We start from the raw sequence: 27,243 nt of genomic DNA on the forward strand, positions 1-27,243 counted from the left end.
TTTTTTACCTTGGGCCTTTAAAACGGAACTTCACCTTAAAGGCAAGGATCTGCTTTATGTAATCCTCCTCCCCTCCTCTTCCACATTTGACACAAACATTTTCTTGGGGGTAGTAAGTACCTGGTTTTGACAGGTACCCACTCCCTTCTGCCCAGATCACCAATGCAATCCTAGTTTAAGTTGTCGTATTGCCTCCCCCCCCCCTTTTTTGCCTGCAGCCTTCTGGAACACACCACAGGTCCCAGAAGGCTGCTGGACCATTCACAAAGTTCAGTGCACCTTGTGCATGTGCAGTAAAAAGCTGGCTGTGAAGCCACAGGGAGTCACAGCTGGCTTCCCTTAATTAACATGCCAGTATCGGGGACCTGAAGACCGATTAAGAACTGGTCCAGATGAGGAAGGCGCTGAGTCCCTGGACAGAGTGGTGTCCTTTTATTGAAAGTCAGCAGCTAAAAGTATTTGTAGATGTCAGCTTTTTATCTTTTTTCTAGGTTGAAGAACCGTTTTAATGATTTCTTTACCAAGCGCTCAGCTTTCATAGCAGTGACTGTCGATGTTTAATGTTCAATCACCATCAATCAGATATCTAGCCACCCTCGCTCTGCCTTTTTGTTTGGCTTCGGCCTTGGCCATTAATGAACATTATCAATGATATTACTGTTGCTGTTGTTTGCTGTGCCCTGTTGTACGTGTAGCTTTCTCTTTACATTTTTGTGAACTCATTGCTGGCTCTACATTTACGCAGACCTTCATATGTTACATATTTTTAAAGGTATTGTACTTTTCTATTCACACACAGAAAAACCTTGTATTATTTCAATGTCAGTACAAATTTCATGTGTGATTGCATTCATGTCCATTACTTGTATTCTTCATGGCGAGAGTCATTAGTGTATGCAGGCATATATCCCTGAAGACATCAATATGATTGTGTGGCAAGGACAAACTTAGAGTATAACTAAAGTGAAAGATTTCTTTGTTAGTTTTGGACAGAGTGGAGAGGGGTTAGAACCCTCTGTCAGGTTTTTATTGTTCTCTGTGCCCCCTTTAGGGAAATTCACCCTCCCCAAGTTAAAGAAGGCCAGGACTCAGAACTGTGCAGGCCAGTCAAGTTCCTCCACCCCAAACTCGCTCATCCATGTCTTTATGGACCTTGCTTTGTCACTGATGCACAGTCATTTTGGAACAGAAAGGGACCATCCCCAAACTGTTCCCACAAAGTTGGGAGCAAGAAAGTGTCCGAAATGTCTTGGTATGCTGACACAGTAAGCATTCCCTTCACTTGAAATAAGGGGTCAAGCCCAAGCCTTGAAAAACAACTCCACACCATAATCCCCCCTCCATCAAATGATTTGCACAAAGCATGGTTCATAAAGACATGGATGAGCAAGTTTAGGGTGGACATGTTCTACTAACACTGACCAGTCTGGTCCCCCTAAAGCCTGTAGGACAGTAAACTGGCTCTTTGTTTCAAAGTTTGGAGACCCTTGCCATAGACAATCGTGCCTTGTACCTTGTTTCTTTGGAACCTTGAACGCTTTGCTCCTTGCATGAACTTCCTATTTAAGCCATGCCATGCCTTGTTACTGACTATGCTTCTACTTGATCCCTACCTGTTACATCTGCAACCAGACCCCGACTTGTTCACCTCATCATCTGCCAGGGTGATCTGTCTGTGTATTTATCCTGCTGGTCGGTGGGAGCCTCTTTACTGCTAGAGATATTGGTCTCTGAGCCTGACTTCAGACCATGACAAAAGGGTGCTTGCCCCCCCCCCCCCCAATTATTGCAGACTACATGTCCTCAACAGACATAACCCCACAATCACCAGAACAGGGTTGTTGGAAAGAGGCCTTCAGCAATTGGAGCCCCGCATATTGAAGGCATGTGACCTGGCATAGGGAGGCCTACCAGGCTGCATGTTTAGATAAGGATCAGGTGTGGATTTTGTGGTGGACCCCATGATTTTTTCATTGAATTTACATGGGATTCCCTCTTAATATCCATACCAAAGGGCATAGATTGAAAACCTTCTCAGACCTGAAGGGCTTACATGGCTGGGGATATGGTGTTTGGACCAAACCTTAAGCTCATCCCTAGTCATACCATGAGCATTGCTCTCTGCATTTTCGAGGGCCACCCACAGATGAAGAAAATTGGAAGAGAAACCAGAGCATCATGTGTCAAGCCAAAAATTTTGAAAAATATAAGTATATCAAACAAACAGATAGCTTGCACACTATGGAGCCTCCAGGGAAATTGGGAGAATTTATGTCACAGAACCCAAAATCAGGCTTTTAACCAGAAATGTCGTTTATTTCAGAAGTGAAAATAAAAAAATACACATTTGCTGCAATAGACATCATCCATCCAGCAGCCCACCACAGTACTTCTTTTCTGCCACATGTCCTCAGACTTACAGGCTGAATGACAGCCCATATTATTCAACCCACTGTTTATGAGCTTAGGCATTCAGGAGCCCACCCTTAGCTTGTGATTGGACAGTAAAACCAAAAGAGGAGCTCTCCTACCAGAATGTTCTTTGTTATGAACTGATTGGCTCCTAGTGCTGCTTCTCCCTCCCCCCAGTTTGAGCTCTGGTGTAAAGAAAATGCAAGAGGCTGAGCGCATTTCACACTCATTAAAAAATAAATAAATCATAACATTTCATGATGTATTTATGAATACAAAGTCTTTTTCATCTGCATTGAGTTCAGCTTTAAGAATAAATTAGCATACATAACAATATAAAAATTACTTTCAAAACAGTTTTTTATAGGGAGAGCAAAAGATAAAAAAAAGTTTGCTATAATAGACATTCTTTACTTTACTTACGTCAGCTTAATAGATTTGGCTTACTGAAGCACATATATTAACAAACATCAATTCAACCCTGCTTTAAAAACATTAAATGCACATTATCGTTTCATAATTGTTGATAAAATTGCTGCAAGACACTTCATTATTAATAATATTTTTAACAATAAAATCCTGTACGGCGATGTGGAACAAAGTTGAAATAGATGATGGATGTCTGGTGGAACTGATACTTTGTTTCTGCCTGCAAAGTAGCGAAAAGAGAAACAAGACATTAATTTGAGTTACTTATTGAGGTGGAAAGCTATCAGCATCTTCAATTTGCTATAGCGGGAAAAAAAATATAAAAGTTTTTGTCACATTTATGGAAATAAAAGTTATAAGTAGGTCTCTCTCTTTTCTTCAGATCGTGTTTCTACTACAGAAAAAAAAAATGGTTATGTACTAGGCCTGTGAGCAATTGGCAGGAGCCAGGACTTCAAATAGGATATAACAAACTACGGAGCTGAGAGGAAGGAAAAAAAAATAAGATAAAAAAATAAAAAAAGCGGTTCATGTGATGCATTTTTCATCAGGGGAAACAAATGAACAGGCCAGTTAATATAAGCAGTAAATGAACAGTGAATTCAAGACCAGAGAGCGAAAAGCTGAATGAACAGTTTAAGACATAGCAATTCCTTCAATAATGGATTCTGCGAGTGATTGTTTTTCTTTTGTTTCTCTAAAGAGCTGCAGCTGGAACAAGTAATGAATGGAGATTGTTTTTAGAACAAAGGAAGAACACACTTGCGTTTTTTCGAAACAAGCAATAATCTCATGTGTATGAGATCAGATCTACTAACACTGTTGCAGCGATCACTTTGTGTTTAACTGCCTTTTTTTTTTTTTTTGCAATTTGGGGAATTAGATACGATTTAGTGATACAGCTACATAAATGGCCTTTTTGTTTTCAACCACAGATTTTCACACCAGCCTGGCTGAAGGTTATAGAAGAATGAATTAGTTTTACTTATAAAGCAGAAAAATAGATGTATTTTTGGTTGGCAGTGGATTTTTTTTTTTTAGATATATGTGTATAAGTATATATAAGTGTAAAAACCATGTAAAGTGTAAACTAATCACCAGAAGGTTTTACTACCTTCACGACCAGAGTATTTTTACTGTTCTACTTTAACTGGCAATTGAAGTCATTGCAATTTATATAATTTTTTTACACAAATAGTGCTTTCTTTTGGCGGTATTTGATCACCACTGGGCATTTTATTTCTCGGTCTATAAATAAAAAAAAATACCAAATTAAAAAAACAAAAACATATATATATTTTTAAATTTCTATTATAATATTTTGTAAACAAATAATCATTCTTCGTAAATTTAAGCCAAAATATATTCTGCTATTTTTTTGGTAAAAACCAACCCGAATAAGTGTACATTATTTAGTCTGTGTGAAAGTTATAGAGTCCACAAACTAGATTTGAAACTTGATCAATCCTGATGTACTGACAGCCTCATTTCTTGAGCCCCTAAAATGCCAGAACAGTACAAATAACCTCCCAAATGACCCCTTTTTGGAAAGTAGACAGTCTAGTGTATTTAGTAAGAGGCATGGCAAGTTTTTTGAGGTTGTCATTTTTTGTCACAATTTTTTGGAAAATGAAGACATTAAATAAAATGTGTTTTTTTCACATCTTTGTTTTTCTTTTTTTTACCAGTACATCGCCTAGCCTGGCTGTGCCACCCATCCACAGTAAATGTACTGTGGGTGGGTGGCAAACTGTTAAAGAGGAACTTTAGTTAGTTGGGTTTTTTTATAAACCAGAGGCTACAAATACTGTAGATGCTGACTTAGAAAAATTAGGCATTTGCCTGGAGTCCAGCTTCCCACAGCTGGTCCTTTTTACCTCTGTGGGTCCCTGGCTCCGCCATCTTAAATATGGGAGGTGGCTGCGGCTTCCCGAGGAACCTCAGCCGTCCCCCCTCTGTACACAAGTTCGCACAGCGCTTTGTGAATGGCCCTGCAGCTTCCTGGGACATGTGACGTGTCCCAGAAGGCCGCGGATGGAAAGGGGGTGAGTGGGTCGGGCAAGGGTCGAGGTAACGGTTGCAGAAATGGGAGCTGGTACCAATTAAAAATGGTATTTGCTCCCCCCAAAGGAGTTACAGGCTGGGGGAGAGAGAAAACCATTGGGATCTCACTTTTTAACTGAAGTTACACTTTAATATTTAGAAAAATGTTACTATTTATATAGTTTGTAAATAAATGTGTACATGCACTGTAATATTTTCTAATTACATACTTGGGTTACTTTGCAGCACTGCGCAATGGTTGTACTTTACTGCTCCCCACAATGCATGTCTTTGAGTCAGATGTCATATTGAAAACAATGCACTTGGTGTATGATTGTTGACTTACCTTAACAGCTTTTAAAGCTACTCCCTCCCAGTCCTCCCTCTGCCCCCTTGCAGACCTAGTAGAGATGAGCTCAGGCATTTTCAGATTTTCGTCTGAACCCACCTGTGCAGGCCCTCCAGGAAGCTGTCACTGTAATGGGCCATATATACATGCAGCTTGCGGGGGGGGTGAAATGCCCTGGCTAGAGATGATCAGCCCAGTACGGGTGATAACTTCCTGGCAGGCTCACTCAAGTGGGTTTCAGACTAGAATCCAAACACACCAGAGCTAATCCCTATTCCCATTTTTTTCCTATTTTTTATACTTAGATTCAGATGTCTTCAGGCCAGTCACATGGCATGCAGGGTCCTCTTCATCTTTGGATCCTCTCCAGTGGTGAGTGGTAGTCAATGATAGAGAAATCTACACTGATGTGATGACATCAGAGTCACTCTTTGCATCATTGTATGTAAGTGCAGAAAACTGTGATAACATCCCCTTTGGGAGCCGGTCAATGAGGCCTACACTCACAGGATGTCTTCAATCATATGGGTGGAAAACTAAGGCAAATATATTTTTTCAACATTTTTATTTCTTTTTTTTTCCTAGCATTTAAATAGGTAGGTAGACTGATTTCTAGTTGAATGTTTGTTCTCTCTTGTGATTAATCTATAAATTGCTACTTTCCAGATGGTAGCAAGAAATATTGCAGCAGTCTAGGGCATGGCACAGATAATTCCAATACGTTTTCCACCACACTGTATCCTACTGGAGTCAGGAAAAATGTTCAATAAAATCCTCTTTGACATGTCCTCAAGAGATTTTATCTTCTGCACTCTCTGTGGGGACGAGATGAGTTCTGAGACCTTCCCCTTATAACGGTGGTCAAGGAGGGTTGCCAACCAGTAATCATCCTTCTCCTTTATGCCACCTATTCTTGGGTCCTTTCGCAGGTTTTGAAGCATGAGGTTGCCCATGCGCCTCAAATTTGCCGAGGCTTGAGAAGCAGACTCCTTGGGGTCACTCAGGATGACAGCATTTGGAACTTCCTCCTCCCAGCCACGTACTACTCCCAAGGGTCTTGGAGTTGGAAAGCCATCATTTACAGATTGACGCATGTCTTCCTCTTCTTCAAAGCCTATGAATGTGCCAGAATCCTCTTCCTCCTCCCCTCTCTCCTCCTGTGTGTTCTCTGACATAGGATTGATGGTGTTTGGATAAAGTGGGCCTTGAGAGGAAAGGAAGTCCTCCTCTTCCTCCTGCTGCTCTGCCTCCAGTGCCCTGTCCATAATGCCACACAGAGTCTGCTCCAGCAGGAACACAACAGGGATTGTGTCACTGATGCATGCACTGTAACTGCTCACCATCCTTGTAGCCTTCTCAAATGGTGACAATACAGTACATGCATCCTTAATGATCAGCCATTGGCGTGGGGAAAAAAAGCTGAGGCGGCCTGAGCCCGTCATCGTGCCGTACTGGCACAGTTACTCGTTGATGGACCTCTGCTGCATGTATAGCCGCTGCAGCATTCCCAAAGTTGAGTTCCACCTGGTGGGCATGTCACAAATCAGATGGTTTACGGGCAGGTGGAATTTTCGCTGAATTTCAGCCAACCGAGCACTGGCTGTGTATGACCACCTGAAATGGCTACAGACTCTTCTGGCCTGCTTTAGTACATCTGGAAACCCTGGGTACGTACTTAGGAAACGCTACACCACCAAACTGTGGACATGTGCCAGGCATGGTACATGTGTCAACTTTCCCTGTATTAGGGCTGACAGGAGGTTTGAGCCATTATCGGACACCACCATTCCTGGCTCCAGCTGGCGTGGTGTGAACCACCTCTGGGCCTGTCCCTGCAGAGCTGCAAGAATCTCTGCTCTGGTGTGGTTCCTGTCCCCTAAACACACCAGCTGAAGCACTGCGTGGCACCTTTTAACCTGACCCTGGGAATAGCCCTTTGAACGCTTAGGGGGTATTTGTATCAGAGAATGTCCCCCCTTTTTTTGAACCCCCTTTCCCTCTTTTTGTATACATACAATCTGGATTATTAATTATTTAATGCTTTACTTCTTCATATTATTTTTGTAAACCAAATATGCCTTTTCCTTCTCTTCTCCTCCGACCCTCCTCTGGCTGTGATCGACCGAAGGAATTGCCTAGCACGGAAAGCCGCCCAGTTTCTTCTTTCTGGGCGGCGTCCTTTGAGGCTGATGGACGTTTAACATCACCGCCCACAGCCTCCATCTTGCAACTCTGGCGGACATGCATAGTCCGCCGAGTCAGCATTCCGTGTCGGTGGACTGAGTGTGCATGACGCCGCTCCGACATGCTGGCGCTCGCGCGTGCATGGTGGGGGCTGCGCTGCGCACACCCAGCCCAGGGGGCAGCTTCATCAGCTTACCTGGAAACGATACCGGTCATCATCAGTGCGCCAGCTGACCAGGATCAATTACTTATCAGTCACCTTATGAATATCCTGACCACACCATTCCCAAACCAGGCACCATTTTGCTGGATTTGGGCTGTGTGGAGGGTCCGTTCCTATTCTGCTTCAACAAAGGTACTGTCCTGTTTATTTACTCATTGCTGACGTTTACATTGAGCATTTGCTCATAATGAAACCAAGCAATGTTTTACTAAGTCTCACTGACAACAAAATAGTTATACTTAGAATATATGCCTTTATGTGGTTATCTATCCCCGTTTATGCCCATATATTTTTTTTTACTTCCTTTTTATTCCATTATACATGTAGATTAAAAGTTCCATTTGCTATAAAATGCAATACTTCATGTTTTGTTTATTTAGCTATCTACCTTATTTTGCCATTCGTTTTACCTACATGAATCCAATATTCTATTACTTAAGAATATTGAGACCATTTTATAGTCCCTATATGTAAATATATGTACATCAGGGTACTCCTTCTAATTAGCCTTAAGTTTATTCTATAAATCTTTTTTCCTTTTCTAATATTATCCATCAGAACACATATACAACTAATGGACACCTATACACACTTATACGTATGGATAAATACACCCTCTTCATCTGTCCTTCCATTATTCAATTCAGTCCTATTTCTCTATAATACAGTAATTATTATTTTTTATCAAAATCCTTACATTTAGTTCACCTTCTTTTTACCTCCAGGGATCCCTCCTTTGCCTCAGTATATTCCTTGGGCCGTATCGCTGCTGTGCAGTGCAAGAGAGACCCCCCCCCCCCCAAAGGATATAAATTAATTCCCCTTTTTGCAGATATCACCCTGATACTCCATTGTCTATCCCAAGATAGCCATTTTACCACCCTAATTATTTGGTGCTACTCTAATTGCACGCTTTTATGTGAACCAACGAAACATTGTCAAATCATTCTATCAATCAAATTAATGTAATTGCCATATTAATGTAAATTTACAATTCTCTATGACTCTATACGTCTTAGATTTGTCTAATTGATTGTATATATATAATTTCATCTTAGATTAACCCCTCATAATTTTCTACACCCCTGAAGAAGGGTTATATATACTTACCGAAACACGTTGGGTGTGAGGAGGTTTTGTTATATACTTTGCTATGGCGTTCTATATGTATTGTATAGATTAATCAATGTCTCGTTACAAATGTTTTTAATGCATTTCTATAAATAAAATTTATGTAATTTTATACATGTTCATATACTTTGATATATACTTTCATTACACAACACCAATTGAGTGCCTTTAAAGTCCACTTAGGGGAATTTTCTGTACTTCAGCCTAGTTTATTGGATGCGGCACTCCCCCCACACATAGGTCAGCCTTTCGTTCTTCCTTTATTTCAGGCATGGTACATGTGTCAACTTTCCCTGTATTAGGGCTGACAGGAGGTTTGAGCCATTATCGGACACCACCATTCCTGGCTCCAGCTGGTGTGGTGTGAACAACCTCTGGGCCTGTCCCTGCAGAGCTGCAATAATCTATGCTCCAGTGTGGTTCCTGTCCCCTAAACACACCAGCTGAAGCACTGCGTGGCACCTTTTAACCTGACTCTGGGAATAGCCCTTTGAACGGTTAGGGGGTACCTGATGTTCATAGGACAATTCTGCAGAGGAGGGCATGGAGGTGGTGGAGGAGGGGGTATAGCTCATAGGTCTGGCATCTTCACCACCAGCTGTATGGAGACGTGGGGGCACAACAAGCTGCAGCACTGAGCCCTGTCCTGCATCCTTTCAAGTTGCAAGCAGCGTTACCCAGTGTGCTGTGAACAAAATATATTGTCCCTGCCCATGCTTGCTGGACCACGTGTCAGCAGTGAGGTGGATTTTACGGCTGACTTCCTTGCCCAACGATGCCAGAACATTCCCTTCCACATGATGGTAGAGAGATGTGGAGTAGTAGTGACTGAGAACCTGCCATTGTGGTACAGCACATTGTGAAGATTCACGGAAGGTGGCAGAATCCATCAGGCTGAAAGGCAGAAGTTGGAGAATCAACAGCTTTGACAAGCTTGCATTTAGTTGCTGGGCATATGGGTGGCAGGGACTGTATTTTTTGCAGCAGACGGGGCAGAGGAATTTGCTGGCTACAGTCTACAGCTGGTGGTGTTCTGTTGGCAGATGTGCTGCTAGGACCTGGGACACCCTGTACTATGCCATCATCCCTGTCAGTGGAGGCTGCTGAGAGGTAATGACTCTGTATAGCAGGGGCAGACTGAAGTGGCTAAGGAGGAGGAGGAGGAGGGACAGATTTGTGCCCCTTTTATATGGCTTTTAGGTGCTCTTGCCAACAAGTGGTTGGACATTAAATGCCTTGTGGTACCCAAACGTTTGGTGTTTTTGCCACATTTGATGTGCCTAAGACACAGTTTGCAGATAGCAACAGTGCGATCTGCTGCAGATGTGCTGAAAAAGGCTCAGACAGCTGAGCTTTGGGGACTGGGCCCGGAGATAACAGCTGCAGAATGTGATGGAATAGAGTGGCTGCTCTCTTCTCTTTCTTGATGTCGGCCTCCTTGGGGTTTTACCTCCTCACCTTCAGTTTCCTCCTCTGCTCTATCTGGCACCTAAGTTGCATCAGTGACCTCATCATCATCATTATCTCCATCTCCTCCATCTTCATCATTGCCACTGTAGACAACTTGGCAATACGCTGCGGCTTGGGGAACATTAATGCCAATTTGTCTACCAGTGTTCCTCCCTCTCTCTAGGCTCATGTTCTTAACATCCTCAACCTCAGAACCAACATCTGAATCCAGTAATGGCTGGGCATCATCAAGGAGCAAGTGGCTGACACTGTGGTCAAATAAATCAGCTGACTCCTCAGTGGCTGATGTTGGGGCTATGGCAGGAATAGATGTGGACTAGGAGGCAGGTTTATCCACTCTGGCAACTGCAGGGAACTGCACACTTGTCTCTGCTTGCGTGACAGAGGATGAGGAAGGTTTAGTAAGCCAGTCCACCACCTCCTCTGCATGCTGTGGCTGGATAGCACGGGCAAACTCACTAAACAGAGAAAATTATGTCCTGCCTGAGGAGTGACCACCACGTCCACCTTTACCTGTGGATACATTTGTTGCTGGCCCCCTTACAGTGCCAAGGGAACGTCTGCCTCTCCTTGTCGTCCTCCCAGACATTATTGGGATGGAGGGGGCGGTGCTTATAAGCAAATGTAAAGAAGAAGTTGAAACCTGTACGTAGATGCACTTTAATCAATGTAAAGAGGTGTTTGGTGCACTTTAATTTGTGTACTCAAGCTACACAGACACACTCCACAGATACACTATAATATACTACAATATAATGCGCCAAACATACAGTGACGCACAGAACTATATGGCGTTAAACTGGCAGTAACACACACAAAACTATATGGCGTTAAATGGGCAGTAACGCACACAGAACTATATGGCATTAAACTGGCAGTAATGCACAAAACTGTATGGTTTTAAACTGGCAGTAACGCACGCAGAATGATATGGCGTTAAACTGGCAGTAACGCACACAAAACTATATGGTGTTAAACTGCCAGTAACGCACACAGAACTATATGGTGTTAAACTGGCAGTAACGCACCAAACTATATGGCGTTAAACTGGCAGTAACGCTCACAAGACGATATGGCATTAAACTGGCAGTAACGCACACAGAACTATACGGCGTTAAACTGGTAGTAACGCACGCAAAACTATATGGCATTAAAGTGGCAGTAACGCACAAAACTATATGGTGTTAAACTGGCAGTAACGCACACAAAACTATATGGTGTTAAACTGGCAGTAACGCAATCAAATAGACGGTGTTCAACTTAGGGCTGGGGAAAAAATCGATTTTAATCTTGAACTGAGTTCAAATCGATTCAGATTTGAAGAAAATCGATTTTTTTAGATTTTTATTCCCTTCAGAGTTTCCGTAGCAGGGGGCGTGTCCGCAGGCCCGTTGCGACAGGACAGGCAAAACAATCGGATTTGCAGAGCACACAGAGGACACGGGAGGCTGTATTCCCGATCTAGCCAGCAGTGAGGGGGCGGGGCCGGGAGCTCCACTGACGTGCTGACTCCGCCCCATGTAGCCTGTATGCTCAGAAAAGAACAGCTGTAGTTAAAGCAGTGATCGGAGTGGGCGCATCAGTGGAGCTCCCAGCCCCGCCCCCTCTATACTGGCTGGGGAATACAGAGGTCTGGAGGCGGACCAGAAGCTCCACTGACGCGCCCACTCCGATTACTGCTCTAACTACAGCCGCTCTGTTCCAAGTGGAGCTCCCGGCCCCGCCCCCTCTCTGCTAGCTAGCACACGAATACAGCCTCATGTGTCCTCTGTGCAGTGCACTCTGCAAAGCTGTCATCGGGGCCCCAATTCACAGGTAATCTCATGCAGTATATCCACAGTCTCTGATAACCTCATGCAGTATATCCACAAACTCTGATAACCTCATGCAGTATATCCGCAGTCTTTGATAATCTCATGCAGTATATCCACAGTCTCTGATAATCTTGTGCAGTATGTCCACAGTCTCTGGTAATCTTGTGTAGTATGTCCGCAGTCTCTGGTAATCTCATGCAGTATGTCCGCAGTCTCTGATAATCTCATGCAGTATGTCCGCAGTCTCTGGTAATCTTGTGCAGTATGTCCGCAGTCTCTGATAATCTCATGTAGTATGTCCGCAGTCTCTGGTAATCTCCTGCAGTATGTCTGCACTCTCTGACCCTCTCCTGTAGTATGTGTATTAATGTGCTGCTTTACTTGCTCAATGACTTTTCAGTTAGAGAAAGGGTTTGCCTTTGCAATTTTGTTTGTTGATGCACTTTAATTAATATAATAAAAAAAAATTGATTTAAATCGTAAATCAAGTTTTTTATAAAACAATTTTTTTGGGGGGGGAATCGCCCAGCCCTAGTTCAACTACACTGACGCTATCTGAACTGTCCCTACTCTAGCTATACACTAATGTCAAGATTACTGACACGGTCTCACTACACTACACTGAAATCTTAGCTGTCCCTACTCCACACTAATGTATGTATGAATGATACGTTCTTACTACACTACACTGAAACTATATGAGCTGTCCCTACTCTAGCTGCACACTATGCAAAGCTGAATGATGGTCCTCCTCACTACACTCACACTATCTCTAGACGGACACTAAACTAATATTCTACACTGACAATTGAAGCAAAATAGCACCATATAGCACACTAACTAACTGATAGCACTGAACAGAGCCCTGATGTATCTCTCTCCACGCCGAAATCACACTGAAAATGGCTGCCATTGAAAGAATACTTTTTATACTGTGAGGCGGGAATGAGCCATGATTGGATAAAGTCATGATGACAGTGTCCAATCATGACTCTGAGAGTGCTCTGTGCCCTGAGGTAAATCCAATGGTCAGGTGACCACACGGAGCTCCTCCGTGACACTGCGCGCCATTGGATTTACCTCAGGTGGGTGGAGTCACTCTTTGATGTGCTGTCCTGGAAGATTAATGGAAATGGAGTTACCAGTGTTATGGAAAACTCTCAGCTGATTGGATCCTGGTGAATCAGAAGACGTGAGTGTCTGTCTCCATATCGGCTGATCGATTACTGAGGATCGGACGGATGTTCGTTTGGCAGTGAACCTAGCCACCCCATACATACTAAGAGGCTTTGATTGATCTGTTATCTGGTGAGTGCAATTCCTATCGGGAGTATAAGTACTAGATGTATTAATGGTCGAACGCTTTAAACAGCTGATGAATCATTTATGAACTGCTACATGCAAAAGACTGTTTTTTGGACTTCGGTTTCAGTTGGATTTACAGACTATTGATTTTTTATGTAATAATTTAAAACCTTTAGCGCTGCTGAAGTTTGAAAGATTATTTTTAATTTAAATTTATTTTAATTGTAGCTTTGATTGCTTCCTTTTTAGAAATGTTTGTTTATATTATAGCAGCTGCTTCTCTACTATAACAGTATATTTTCCTAAGCGCCGGATAAGTGATCTTTTTTGAGAACTTCTGTGTTGTCAAACGTTTAACCACATTGTGCAGTAAGAAGTTCAGGCCAAGGTCAGGAACAGGTGGGAGGCAAGCATATCAAGTCAGTAGTAAGAAATGTAGTCAAGGCTGAAAGCTGGGGTTAATATGGTAAGTCTGGGATAGGTCACAAGGCAAGCTGTGTCAGTAATAAAAAAGCAGGAACTTAGAACACATCACCAGGAACAGTTGAAGACCAATTAGCAAACCATTCAGAAAAATATCCACTTGCCGACAGCATAACGCCGTTATATGGAGGCAAAGTGGCTCTCCTCTGCCGGATCACATACCTAGTACGAGATCCGGCAGTTCCTTGTAGGGGGTGATGTGATTAGTCACAGCACAAGCCAATCAGTGGGTGCCGACCTATGGATGACTGCTGACACTCACTGATCGGTGGGGAGAAAGACAGAACAGAGCTCTGCATATGTAAACAAGACGAGCTCTGTCCTGTCAGCAGGAATGTGCTGGATTTAGTTTACCTGCAAAGCAGGGAATAAAATCCAGCATATCCCTTAGTAAAAGCACCACATGGTAAACACAAAAAAAAACTGGTTAGGCACATTTAACCCTTTGATTTCTCTAGATGTTTAACCCCTTCCCAGCCAGTGTCATTAGTATAGTAGCAGTGCATATCGTTAACGCTAATCACTGTATTGGTGTCACTGGTAGCCACAAAGTGTCAAAGGTGTCAGTATCAAATTGCCCATGCCCACCATACTATCATTCCAGTATATTTCCCATAGTTTGTAGACACTATAGCAATAGTACAGTGATAGTGCATATTTTCAGCACTGATCACTGTATTAGTGTCACTAAGTCTCCCGCAAAATATTAATCGTGTCAGTTAAGCCGCATACACACGAGCGGAATGTCCGACAGAAAAAGTCAGACGGAGTCTTTTCATCGTCTATTCCGATTGTGTGTATGCCATATCGGACTTTTATTTTCGAAAATTCTGACGGACCTAGAAATAGAACATGTTCTAAATATTTCCAATGGAACCAATTCCTATCGGGAAAACTGCTCGTCTGTATGCTGTTCCGAAGGCCCAAATACGACGCATGCTGAAGAAAGTACAAGACGGAAGCTATTGGCTACTGGCTATTGAACTTCCTTTTTATAGTCCCGTCGTACGTGCTGTACGTCACCACATTGTGGACGGTCGGACTTTGGTTTGACGTGTGTAGGCAAGATCGCTTGAACGGAATTCCGTCGGAGTTCCGTCAGAGAAACCTTCGGAGTTTATTCCAACGGCAAAACCGGTCGTGTGTACGGGGCATAATGGCAGATTGTCAACCGCAATATCTACCTTATACACGGTCGGACATTGATCGGACATTCCGACAACAAAATCCTAGGATTTTTTCTGACGGATGTTGGCTCAAACTTGTCTTGCATACACACGGTCACACAAAGTTGTCAGAAAATCCGATCGTTCTGAACGCGGTGACGTAAAACACGTATGTCTGGACTCTAAACGGAGCAGTAGCCAATAGCTTTCATCTCTTTATTTATTCTGAGCATGCGTGGCACTTTGTGCGTCGGATTTGTGTACACACGATCGGAAATTCCGACAACAGATTTTGTTGTCGGAAAATTTTATAGCCTGCTCTCAAACTTTGTGTGTCGGAAAATCCGATGGAAAATGTGTGATGGAGCCCACACATGGTCGGAATTTCTGACAACAAGGTCCTATCACACATTTTCCGTCGGAAAATCCGACCGTGTGTGTACGGGGCATAAGAGGGAACCCTGTGGACTCTGGTGTAAAGGGGAATGCTGCGGACCATGATGTAAGGGAGACCATGGTAACCAGAGCCCCGCTTACATCAGAGTCCACAGCGTTCCACTTTACTTCAGGGTCTGCCACATTTCACTTTACATCAAAGTTCCCCTTTACATCAGGATCCACAGAGCTCTCCTCTTCATCAGTGTACACTGTAAGGGGGGACCCTGTGGACTCTGATGGAAGGGGACTGTGATGTGAAGGGGAATTATGGAATCTGATGTAAAGGAAAACTCTGCAGACCCTGATCTAAAGGGTAACTCTGACGCAAAGGGTAATTCTGCAGATCCTGATGTAAGGGAGAGCTCTGATGTAAAGGGGAACTCTGACGTAAAGGGGAATGCTACAGACCCTGATGTAAGGGAGAGCTCTGATGTAAAGGGGAACGCTGCAGACTGCCATATAAAGGGGAACGGGGATGGGGGTGTGGGGGGGGCCTTCATGGTTTCTTGCACCGGGGCCCTGAAGGTTCTAGTTACGCCTCTGAACACAGGGCTGTATGGCAAAAAATACTCTGGTCACGAAGGGGGTAAATCTTCCAGAGGTCAACTGGATATATGTAAACCCTAACTGAATGACGCCGAGCTTTCTAAAGTACTGTGTATTATAAACAATTTCCATTTTTTATTCCAACTGGAGGTGCCACAAATTTTGATTTCATTGTATATGAAGGTTTTTATTTAGGTCATACCATGGCTTGGGAGAGTGTTGAAACATCCTTAATATTACATAACAAATTGAATGATAACCAAGATCACAAGACTTTGGAGCACAAAATTATGAGCCCCAAAAAATATTTTTTTTTCAATTTGCCTGTAAAAAAAGATACATTGACTTTAATTTTCACTCCTGAGTCTTATCTGATTTTTGTTTTAATTATTTACCTATCTTTCCATACATTTCAGTGTTTTGCATTAGTTTGGTCACTAGCAGCTGTGAAATGCAAAGAACAAAACAAAGAAAAAGGTAAAAAATTGAAACTCAGAAACCTTCAGAGTCAGAGTAAGGCACATTAATATGTTTTTTTTTTTTTTTTTAAAGGTTCAAATTACATTCAGCACAAAGAGAATCTGCAAGTGAAGAAAGAGAATATTATTAACTTAAAGAACAGATTTGGCTGGTTTATTGAAGAGCTATTTTGCACTAAAATAGAACTTTTAATACACTGCCAGCTTGCTTTGCAGTTTCTCCGGGCAGGCAGGAAAGATATTCAGCAATTTTGTTTTTTCTTAGGTCTTTGAGTCATGTAGAGAATTTTCTTTTTTTTTTATTCGTTTTATTTCTTATCAAAAGTATATTGAAGCATTAGGCGTCTGTAAAACCGTGAATTTACATCATGAAAACTTTTGCAAAGGTCGGAAAAACAAAGACACCCTTACCAAGCAGAGAGATATTTAAAGATTTATTTCTTGCTGCTAGCAGTAACTTCTAGGCTTAAAATGGGATCAGTCACATGAGTAAGTTAAAATGATTTAATATCTATGTAAATCATAAGCTACCTACACCAAACATACACCATATGGACAAAGGTTTGAGGACACTTAACCATAGTATGCCAACTGCACCAAACATACACCAAATGGACAAAGGTTTGAGGGCACCTGATCATAGTACGCCAACTATTCCAAACATACACCATATGGACAAAGGTTTGAGGGCACCTGACCATATTAATCCAACTTCACCAAACATACACCAAATGGACAAAGGTTTGAGAGCACCTGACCATAGTATGCCACTTCCACCAAACATACACCATATGGAAAAGGTTTGAGGGCACCTGATAATAGTACGCCAACTATTCCAAACATACACCATATGGGCAAAGGTTTAAGGGCACCTGACCATAGTACGCCAACTACACCAAACATACACCATGTGGACAAAGGTTTGAGAGCACCTGACTATAGTATGCCAATTGTGCCAATCATACACCATATGGACAAAGATTTAACGGCACCTGACCATAGTACGCCAACTACACCAAACATTCACCATATGGACAAAGGTTTAAGGGCACATTACCATAGTATGCCAACTGCACCAAACATACACCATATGAACCAAGGTTTAAGGACCATCACAGCTACATGTAACACAAATGGAATATGAAGGGCCACACCACTGCTCAGAGGTCCAGATACAACTTTATTCTAATAATAGTCAAAGGAAAAATCCAAAGAGTATCCAACACTTTTTTGGGGTCTAAAAACACCCCTTTCATCAGGACTAGAAAAACCATAAGGACCTCTCCACGTCAATACAATATAAATACAATATTCCCTCTTCAGTGTCAAAGTTTAAACCAAACGCCCAATAGCTAATAGTATTGGATGTATAAAAATTTGTGTCAGGTAACACTGAATAATAATGTTACCTGACATAAATTTTTATACATTCAGTACTATTGGCTACTTTACTTGTCCCCCCCCCCCCCATGACTTTTATTGGAAGGAAGTTGTATGTAGACCTCAGTGGTGGCTGGTGCTCCATTTTTTTAGGGGGGCGCAAACCAAAGCCCAACCAACCACCCCCCCCCCCTCCTCTGAAGTGACTCGCCCGTGATGGGGCCCACAGACAGACAGACAGAGGGATAGATTGAATAGGACAGACAGATAGACAAATAGACAGATAGATAGATAGACAGACAGATAGATATGCAGATATATAGATATGCAATTAGACAGATAGAGATAGATAGCTAGATAGATAGATAGATAGATAGATAGATAGATAGATAGATAGATAGATAGATAGAATAGATAAATAGAGAGAGAGAGATAGAGACAGATAGAGATGAGAGAATAGAGACCTGTACACCATGACTCTAGGACGCAGTGCTGGGAGCCCTTGTGGTATACACATACAGGAGATGTGTAATGAAGGCTCCAGCAGATTGTCGGGTGAAGGGCTGGAGCAGAGGTTGATTTCAGGGCAGAGGTGAAGCATGGCTCCCTCCACCCTCAGTCTGATCAAAGACTGAAAAGAATATATACAGCACAAGGTGCTGCTGTATATGGGTGGAAAGACAATTACAGGGTGTTAGTAATAGTAATACATTACCTGGCTTCTCCATTCACACAGAGCCGAAACCGGAAGTGACACGCTGCCCGGGGACAGCACTGCCCAGACATGAAGACATGAAGGAGAATGACCCAGTGAGCGTGTAGAGGTGCACTTCATGGCGCCACAGGGCATCAAAAAACCCTGCAAATGAAGCGTATTGCCTGCAATCACGGGACTGCATTGGCATGACGCTTCCATAGTGCACTGTGTCCGGCGCCCTCCCCTAACACAGTGCACTTAAAGGTTTGTGACTGGCTTTGGGGGGGGGGGCGGCGCCCATGCACCCCTATGGACAGGCCGCCACTGGTAGATCTCTCAGCAGTGGTGTGGTGCTTCAGTTTTTATTTTACTTTACACTAATGTCTAGTACAAACGGACTGAATGTTGAGAGATATCGGCCAGTTCAATAAAAATGAGCATGCTGGAAACCAGCAGCCGACCGGCTGAGAGCACTGACCAGAGTGTTCTGGCGGGGGGCCATCCCTCTGTCAGAACACAACAGCTCGGCAGGGGAGATCTCTGGGTTGAACAAAAAAAAACTATTAGTGTGTACTAGGTTTAAGAGCCAAGAAGACAGTGGAGATCCTCTGGGTGTAGAAGTTGTCTGCCCAGGAACCAGATTATTTAAATCAACATCAATACTTTAAAATAAAAAAAATACCAATAAGATAACGGGTTCAGCTCTATATTTCCACTTTCCTCAACATAAGCTTCTTGGATACCCCTTTCCAAAACCATGGGCATTAATATGGAACTGTGTACCCCTCTCCCCTTGATATCAGGTATTTTAGTGATGGTAATGACAAAGGAAGGATTGGTAAAGTGGTATTGGTGAGAATGAGTGTGAACTGATCCGAGGAGCAGCCTTCACGTAGGATCTATCTCTTTTCCCTGAATAGGTAGGATAACAGGATCTCTTTAATGACATTTAATTTCCATGGTATGTGTTTTCAGATGATAATGATTAGGCATGAATGAAGATTTTGGTAAAATTTTACCATCTTACCCTAAATCCATTGGAATCAATACAATTCAAGTAGTCTTGGTCATTTTAAAGGGTGAAATTTGCTTTCAATGGCTCATGAGGGTTATGAAAGTTCCTTTTCTCTATTTCTGGACCTGTTCTTCTGCCACAAATTCCCTTTTGTTAGCCTCATAATTTTCCTTTTTTTAAGGTAAAATACATTAAAGTGACAGTACACACATTTTTCATAATAGAAAGGAAAAATAACACATACACAAAGAACACTCCATAAAGCAGTGAAGGTGACTTTTACCAGACATTTATTGGTGGGGAGTCCGTCACCGTCATTTAAAACTCATACACCAGAGAGAGTCACCGGTAGTGAATGTTCAGTTAATAGCAAACTCATTGCGTTATAAATTTTAAACTGAATTGCCCTGAATACAGCCCCATTCCAAACTAAAAAAAAATTCCCTGAAAATATAGATAAAATGAATACATTTTTTTCATGCTTATTTTGCCAAAGAAGTTCATTGAAGGTTTCAAATGGAGAGCTTCTGCAAAATATTCCCAACTGAAACATTGCTAACATTGCAGAGAAATCAGTTTAGCCAAAATCACAAAACGTATTCTTAATAATGACCGTGAGATAAGAGATGTATTGAAGGTTGCTTTTCATGGAAATATTGGATAAATTGTAGTATGCAAAAGTAATCTGTGTGTCTTTCACACAAACATGCTCACAGTTTTCCCTATGATGTCCTAATAATAATAAAAATATAGGATCATAATAATAATGATAAACCCCTTGCCGACTGCCCCATAGCAGATTTACTGTTTTGTCACAGCAAAAGCCGACCAATGGATGACCGCCGGCAACAGCTGATTGCCGAGGAGAGACACAGAACAGATCTCCGTAAACAATGCAGAGCTCAGTCCTGACAGTGGGGATGTGATAGATTTGCATTCCCGGCAAAGCAGGGAACACTGGCACTAGAATTAGTGGCAACCCCTTAAGGTGATAAACCCTATAGAGATAGCAGCAATCAGACTATTCCACCAATTGAATCAGCAGAAGGATGGGAAGATTGGAATTGGGACAAGTGGTTCACAAAAATCTATACTGTATAGTGTAGTATTTTTCAGAAAAATATAAAATATAAATTAAATGTGATCCTAAATAAAAATGTGTAAAAAAAGTTGTATCTACATTATACAAATCTCCACAGTATGCACCACCACCAGTCTAATGCACTCACCAGACCCGATGGCTGCACATATGAACAGCAAAAGGGCACAATGGCAGTTAACCAGTGTCCTCAAATTCACCTTCCAGAGAGTGATCCAAATATGACCGCTGCATACAGAGCATGCGGCGATGATGACGTCAGCACTCTTACTCCTGCACGCTGTGGAAATTTATATAGCTAAAACATTATTTTATATTTTTTTGAAAAATACTACACTATATACAGTATATCATATTGATTTTTGGGGAGCACTTGTCCCAATTCCAGTCTCACCATCCATCTGCTGCTTTCATTGGAGGAAAAGTCTGATTGCTGCCATCTGCAGAGGGTTCACTCAGAAAGACCTATCGGCCTAGGTTGGGTATCTATTTATCTACTGGTGCAGCCTCATCTTTTATATTGTATTTTACCAAAAAACTGAGTAATATATTGCATTTGTGTACCCTAAAACATGGGCTTCATAAAGCATTGCACAAATATTGTGTAACCTAAAAAATTTAAACTACCATTATTTTATTCTCCAGGATCTCTGTTTTCAAAAAATATATAATGCTTGCTGAATGCCAGAAGACTAACAAGGTCCCAACAATACTAAATGTGATAACTTTGGTGCAGACTCATTACACCTATCAGCGTTTAATGGCAAACGAGACACTTACATGCTCTAAAATCCTTAAACAATGGCTTCCCTGGAACAATTGGTACAAAAGACTTGTCAATTTTTCAATTGAATTAGTATATTTTACCTTTGTGTTCTCCCTTTCCCTGCCTACTTTCCCTCCCAAAGAATTTGTGTGAGAAGCACTGTCTCCCTCGCCCGACACAGTATGTGCCCAGATGGGGTGTCTGGGGATGATAGACAGTGCTCTCAATCCCACACCTAGCATTCAGAATTGTTAACACTGTTGATACTGTTTGCATCTGTTAATACCATATTATGTCATATATGCCTACCTAGTGAATCTCTCACTACTGAATCTCAATGTATGACAAAGTTTATTATCTATTTTATGCTACATGTGAAACTTCAATAAAAACTATTGAAAAAAAAATATTTATAATACTTAGGGGTTTTTATATTCATTTTCAGGCTCAAAATGACTTTTTAACCACTTGCCGACCAGCCGCCACTGTTATACGGTGGCAGGTGGGCTCCTTCCCAGCAAATCGCCGTAGCTGTATGTCGGCTCTTTTTAGAGCATAGCAGGCACGCGTGGGAAAGAGCCAGAACGGGGATCTGTCCATGTAAACAGACAGATCCCCATTCTGACAGGGAGGAGAGAGAAATCTGCTGTTCCTAGTGATGAAGAACAGAGATCTCTCTCCTCCTCCAGTCAGTCCTATCCCCCCACAGTTAGAAACACCTCCCAGGGAACACACTTAACCCCTTGATTGCTCCCTAGTGTTAACCCCTTCCCTGCCAGTGACATTTACACAGTAATCGGTGCATTTTTATAACACTGAACGCTGTATAAACGTCAACGGTCCCAAAAAAGTGTCAAAAGTGTCCGATCTGTCCGCCGCAATGTCGCAGTCCTGCTAAAAATCACAGATTGCCGCCATTACTAGTAAAAAAAAAAAAAAATGTCATAAATCTATCCTCTTATTTTGTAGACGCCATAACTTTTGTGCAAGCCAATCAATATATGCTTGTTGCATTTTTTTACCAAAAAAATGCAGAAGAATACATATTGGCCTAAATTTATGAATACAATTTTGTTTTTGTTTTTTGGGATATTTATATTTATATATACTTAGCAAAAAGTAAAAAATATTGTTTTTTTTTTTTCAAAATTGGCGCTCTTTTTTGTTTATATCGCAAAAAATAAAAACCGCAGAGGTGATCACATACCACCAAAAAGAAAGCTCTATTTTTGGGAAAGAAAGAACGTAAATTTTGTTTGGGTACAACATCGGACGACCATGCTATTGTCAGTTAAGGTGATGCAGTGCCGAATCACAAAAAATGGCCTAGTCATTAAGGGGGGAAATCTTCTGGTATGTAAGTGGTTAAACACGTGCACAAAAAAATGCAAAAATAACTCTGCCAGCAATAGGGTTAAATTATGATAGAGCAAGGATGTCGCTCAACAATACTTCACACTCATTTCCAACAAAGAAAAAATAACTGAAACAAAGGCGTTGATTTACTAAGGGGAAAAAGACTGTGCACTTTGCAAAGTGCTGTTGCCCTCTTCAAGAGCAGTTGCTCCAGAGCTTGGTAAATGAGCAGAAGCTCTGCTGACTTCTATTGTCCAATCATGTGCAAGCAAAAATGCAGTTTTTTTCAATTTCCTTGCATGGGATTGGGTATTCTTTGCAAAGTGAAGCCTTACCTCATTTACTAAGCTCTGGAGCAATTGCACTTGCAGAGGGTAACTGCACTCTGCAAAGTGCACAGTTTTTTTGCCTTTAGTAAATCAACCCCAAAGTATCTGTTGCTTGTCCCCAACCTTTGATATGTAAAGCACCAGTAGACTCATTAAAATGTACTTTCAAAAAATAAACTTATTAAAAAAAGTCTTCTCATGTTTATAGAACCACATAGCAGAGACTAGCAGAAGATATAAAATACGTGTATTTTCCAAACATGTTTCCAAGCGGGTTTGTTGAAATCCGCAGACTCATTTCAGTGCGCGGTAAATGTCAAATTAACGCTTGACGTACGCTCAGCTCTTGCTGTCTTTTGTTTAACATTTTCTGACCTTTTCTCGTGTTTGGTTATCTTCACAGATCTTCAGGCACTGATTTCAGCTAAACGGAGAAGCAAGACCCGGAGGTGCTCTAATACAGGAAGCATCAAACACATCCGCCGCATATGCCAAGACTCTGCTCAAGATTCTCATTTCCGATTTCAAGCAATGTCCTTTGGTTAACGCTTTAGTATATTTGATGATAAACCTCAACCTTGCATAATTAGGAAGTACAACCACCTCACCAACAGTGGTGTGCAATATAGTGGCTCAGTGGTTAGCAGTTTTTAATGTGACAGTGCTGTCATCAATTATGGTGTGCACCCAAGTCTACAGAGTCCAATCAGACTGATAACAGGCAAAATTTCAGTGGTTGACAGTCTCGTGCCTTCATTATTAGGCCTCCTGCAAATGGACAAAAAAATGCCGCATTTGTAGCCTTGTGGCCTGAACACTGGTGCATCGTTGTAAGTAATGTGTTGGCTCTTGGAGGAGAGAAGAGTTGTAGCACCCTCCTAGATAGATGCTAGGTTAGGTAAATTTAATCAGTGGAGCTGCTTGTGATTGCTCTGGTCTACTCTGAGTTTAAACAGGCTGTGGGTTTGGCTCCTTCCCCCAGTTTGCTGGATGCTTCTGGAAGGTAGTGGGCTTGGAGAGTCAAATGTACAGTATGAATATTTATCCAGTCCCAGCCAATCCCTAGTAGAGGGTGCCCAGATGATGGCTGGGAGAGAGCATAAATAGTTTGAAGCTTAGAGCAGAGGGGTTCTTGTCCAGGAGGAGAAGAGCTAAGCCTGAAGGGCTGCCGCCCTTCTGCACAGTCCAGTTGAGTTACATTATTTACTTATCAAGGTCCCACCTGTACTAGCTGGGGTCCTATTTTGCTAAAGTTTCCTGGAGAAGACTAAAGTATTTATTTTTCGGAGATCTGGTCTGAGGAGTTCATGGGAGAAATGTATGGCTGATGTTGGAAGGAGACATCCACCTATCTAGAGACATAGACGTTGATTTACTAAAGGCAAATATAGGCTGTGCACTTTACAAAATGCAGTTGCCCCAGAGCTTAGTAAATGAGCAGAAGTTCTGTTGACTTCCATCATCTAATCATGTGCAAGCAACAATTCTGTTTTTTTTGTTTTTTTTTTTTTTGCATGTGATTGGGTATTCTTTGCAAAGTGAAGCTTTACCTCATTTACTAAGCTTTGGAGCAACCGCACTTGCAGAATGCAACTGCACTTTCTGCATTGTTTATTGGCCTTTAGTAAATCAACCCCATTGATTGCTGCCGCTGTCCCTCTTGTATCAGAGTCATCTTGTGGACATTGCTAATGGTGTCCCTGTATAGCTCAGCCCATCATTTGCTGCTGCAAGGAATGTACTAAGAATCTTTAAGAGGAAGATAGGCATCCTCAAGTTACTACTAATGTTGCTAAAGTATCCCACGGTTATCCTGTACCCATTATCCTGTACCCATCCAAGTTCAAGTTTTCAATAAAGCATCAAAAAAGGATACCCCTAGACTAATCATTGAGCTAGAAGAAGGTCAGAGACTGTGTGCTTGGCTGCTTGTGCACTTATTAAGATTCAACGCTCTTACATCACAAAGATTGCAAGTGCACTTATTGGGAAAGGAACCTGGGGACCAAATCAGAAGGCCCTTTCGGGCGTGAGCACTACACAAATACCAAAATGTCTCAGTGGGTGGTTGTCAGTCGGGAGGAGTGACCATTCCTAAGCAGGTTTCATTTGCATGCAGACTGTCCTAGGTAACTCCCACATGTGATCCCGAGCCCTCCATGGCTACAAGAACTGAGAATTTATAAATGAATAGAGAGGGCCAGGGATGGTTAGGCTGGGGAGGAAAGTGCTTGATGATGCTGGCCATCCTCTAGCTAGGAAATGATGGGCTCTATCTTACTTGCAGAGGTTTCTGGTGCATGTTGTGAGAAGCTCAAAGGGTGTAGTGAAATTAGAGTAGGAAACATCAGTATAGGAGAGGAGCCAGTCCAACTGTGCAAGACTGAAGGAAAGGCTGGAGTTCAACTTTAGAATGGTTGTAAACCTCAGCCATGAAATATGAACAAAGCATACCCCTGTATAGTGTGTACTTGTCTTAATCCAGAACATGTGCCATTTCTGTCTGCTGCCTCCTTCCTCTGCTATCTGTATGAGTCACCTCTGGCAGGTTTTCCTGACACCAAGTGGTAAAAAGGTGACGGGGGGCTCCGGCACGCAGCCTGCCATTGACAGCCTCAGCTCTGTTCCTGTGCGCTGTGTGAAGGGGGGTGTCCCTACCAAAATGGCCTTCACTGAAACCAAGTTTGCCATCCTGACAAATCCCCTTTAAGAATCGCATCCTATAATTGCTGTCTTGAATACTTCAGAGGGAAGTAGCATGCCGTCTGTTTGAAAAGTACATGTGTAATGGAATGAATTGATTTAATATGGCAAAGTACTTTACAGCATAATAATTAATGATTTTGATAATTGGAATGTACAAAGCTACCCCAGGTGCCGAGGCGATTCCCACAGGAAGAACATGTATTGTAGTGACTGTAATCTAAACAAAGGAACAAGAAGAATATAGACATTATTATTTAAATGATGAATTGCATTTAAAGATACAATTTACTACTAACTCCGCTCACTACAGATAAGTGAGTGGTCTAATCGGGATTTGACATAGAATGCCTTGTTTTGCTATGGGAGACATCACAATTTAACCACTTGCCTACTGCTCACTTTCACCCCCTTCCTGCCCAGTCCCATTTTCGGCTTTCAGTACTGTCACATATTAAATGACAATTGCGCAGTCATGTAACACTGTACCCATATGAAATTTTTAGCATTTTTTTTTCACACAAATTAGCTTTCTTTGGGTGGTGTTTAATCACCACTGGATTTTATTTTTTGCTAAACAAATGAAAAAAGACCGAAAATTTGGAAAAAATAAAAACATTTTTCATAGTTTGATATAAAATTTTGCAAACAGGTAATTTCCCTCCTTCATTGATGTGCGCTGATGAGGCGGCACTGATGGGCACTGATGAGGTGGCACTGGTGGGCACTGATGAGGCTGCACTGATAGGCAGCACTGATAGGTGACACTGATGGGCACTGATAGGCAGCACTGCAAGGCACTGATGAAGCAGCACTGGTGGGCACTGAGAAGCGACACTGATGGGCACCGAGAGGTGGCACTGATGGGCACTGATAGATGGCACTGATAGGCACTGGTAGGCAGAACTGATGAGCACTGATAGGCGGCACTGATAGGTGACACTGATGAGGAGGCACTGATTGGCAGCACTGATAAGCACTTATTGGCAGCGCTGGTGGGCACTGATTGGCAGCGCTGGTGGGCACTGATTGGCAGCACTGGTGGGCACTGATTGGCAATGCTGGTGAGCACTAATTGTCAGCACTGGTAGGCAATGATTGGCAACACTGGTAGGCAATGATTGGCAGCACTGATAATTAGGACACTCATAGTCAATGCCTTAAATATCAGTGTACATGTCCCTCTCACACAAGACGGTTATCAGCACTCCTCTCCTCACTTCACGCTGTCAGCGTGAGGAAAGGAATGCAGATAACCGGCTTGTGTTTACATCATGATCAGCTGTCTTTGGACACAGCTGACCATGTGGTAAAGGGCCGCTGCTATTGGCCCTTTACCTCGATCTGTGGTCAGCTGCATCCTAAGGACACAGCGATCACAAAGGCACGCTGCAGGGGACTTGGGCAGGGGGATCACAGAAGGACA

This window comes from Aquarana catesbeiana, linkage group LG08 (assembly GCF_042186555.1).
Source record: "Aquarana catesbeiana isolate 2022-GZ linkage group LG08, ASM4218655v1, whole genome shotgun sequence".
Taxonomy (NCBI): domain Eukaryota; kingdom Metazoa; phylum Chordata; class Amphibia; order Anura; family Ranidae; genus Aquarana; species Aquarana catesbeiana.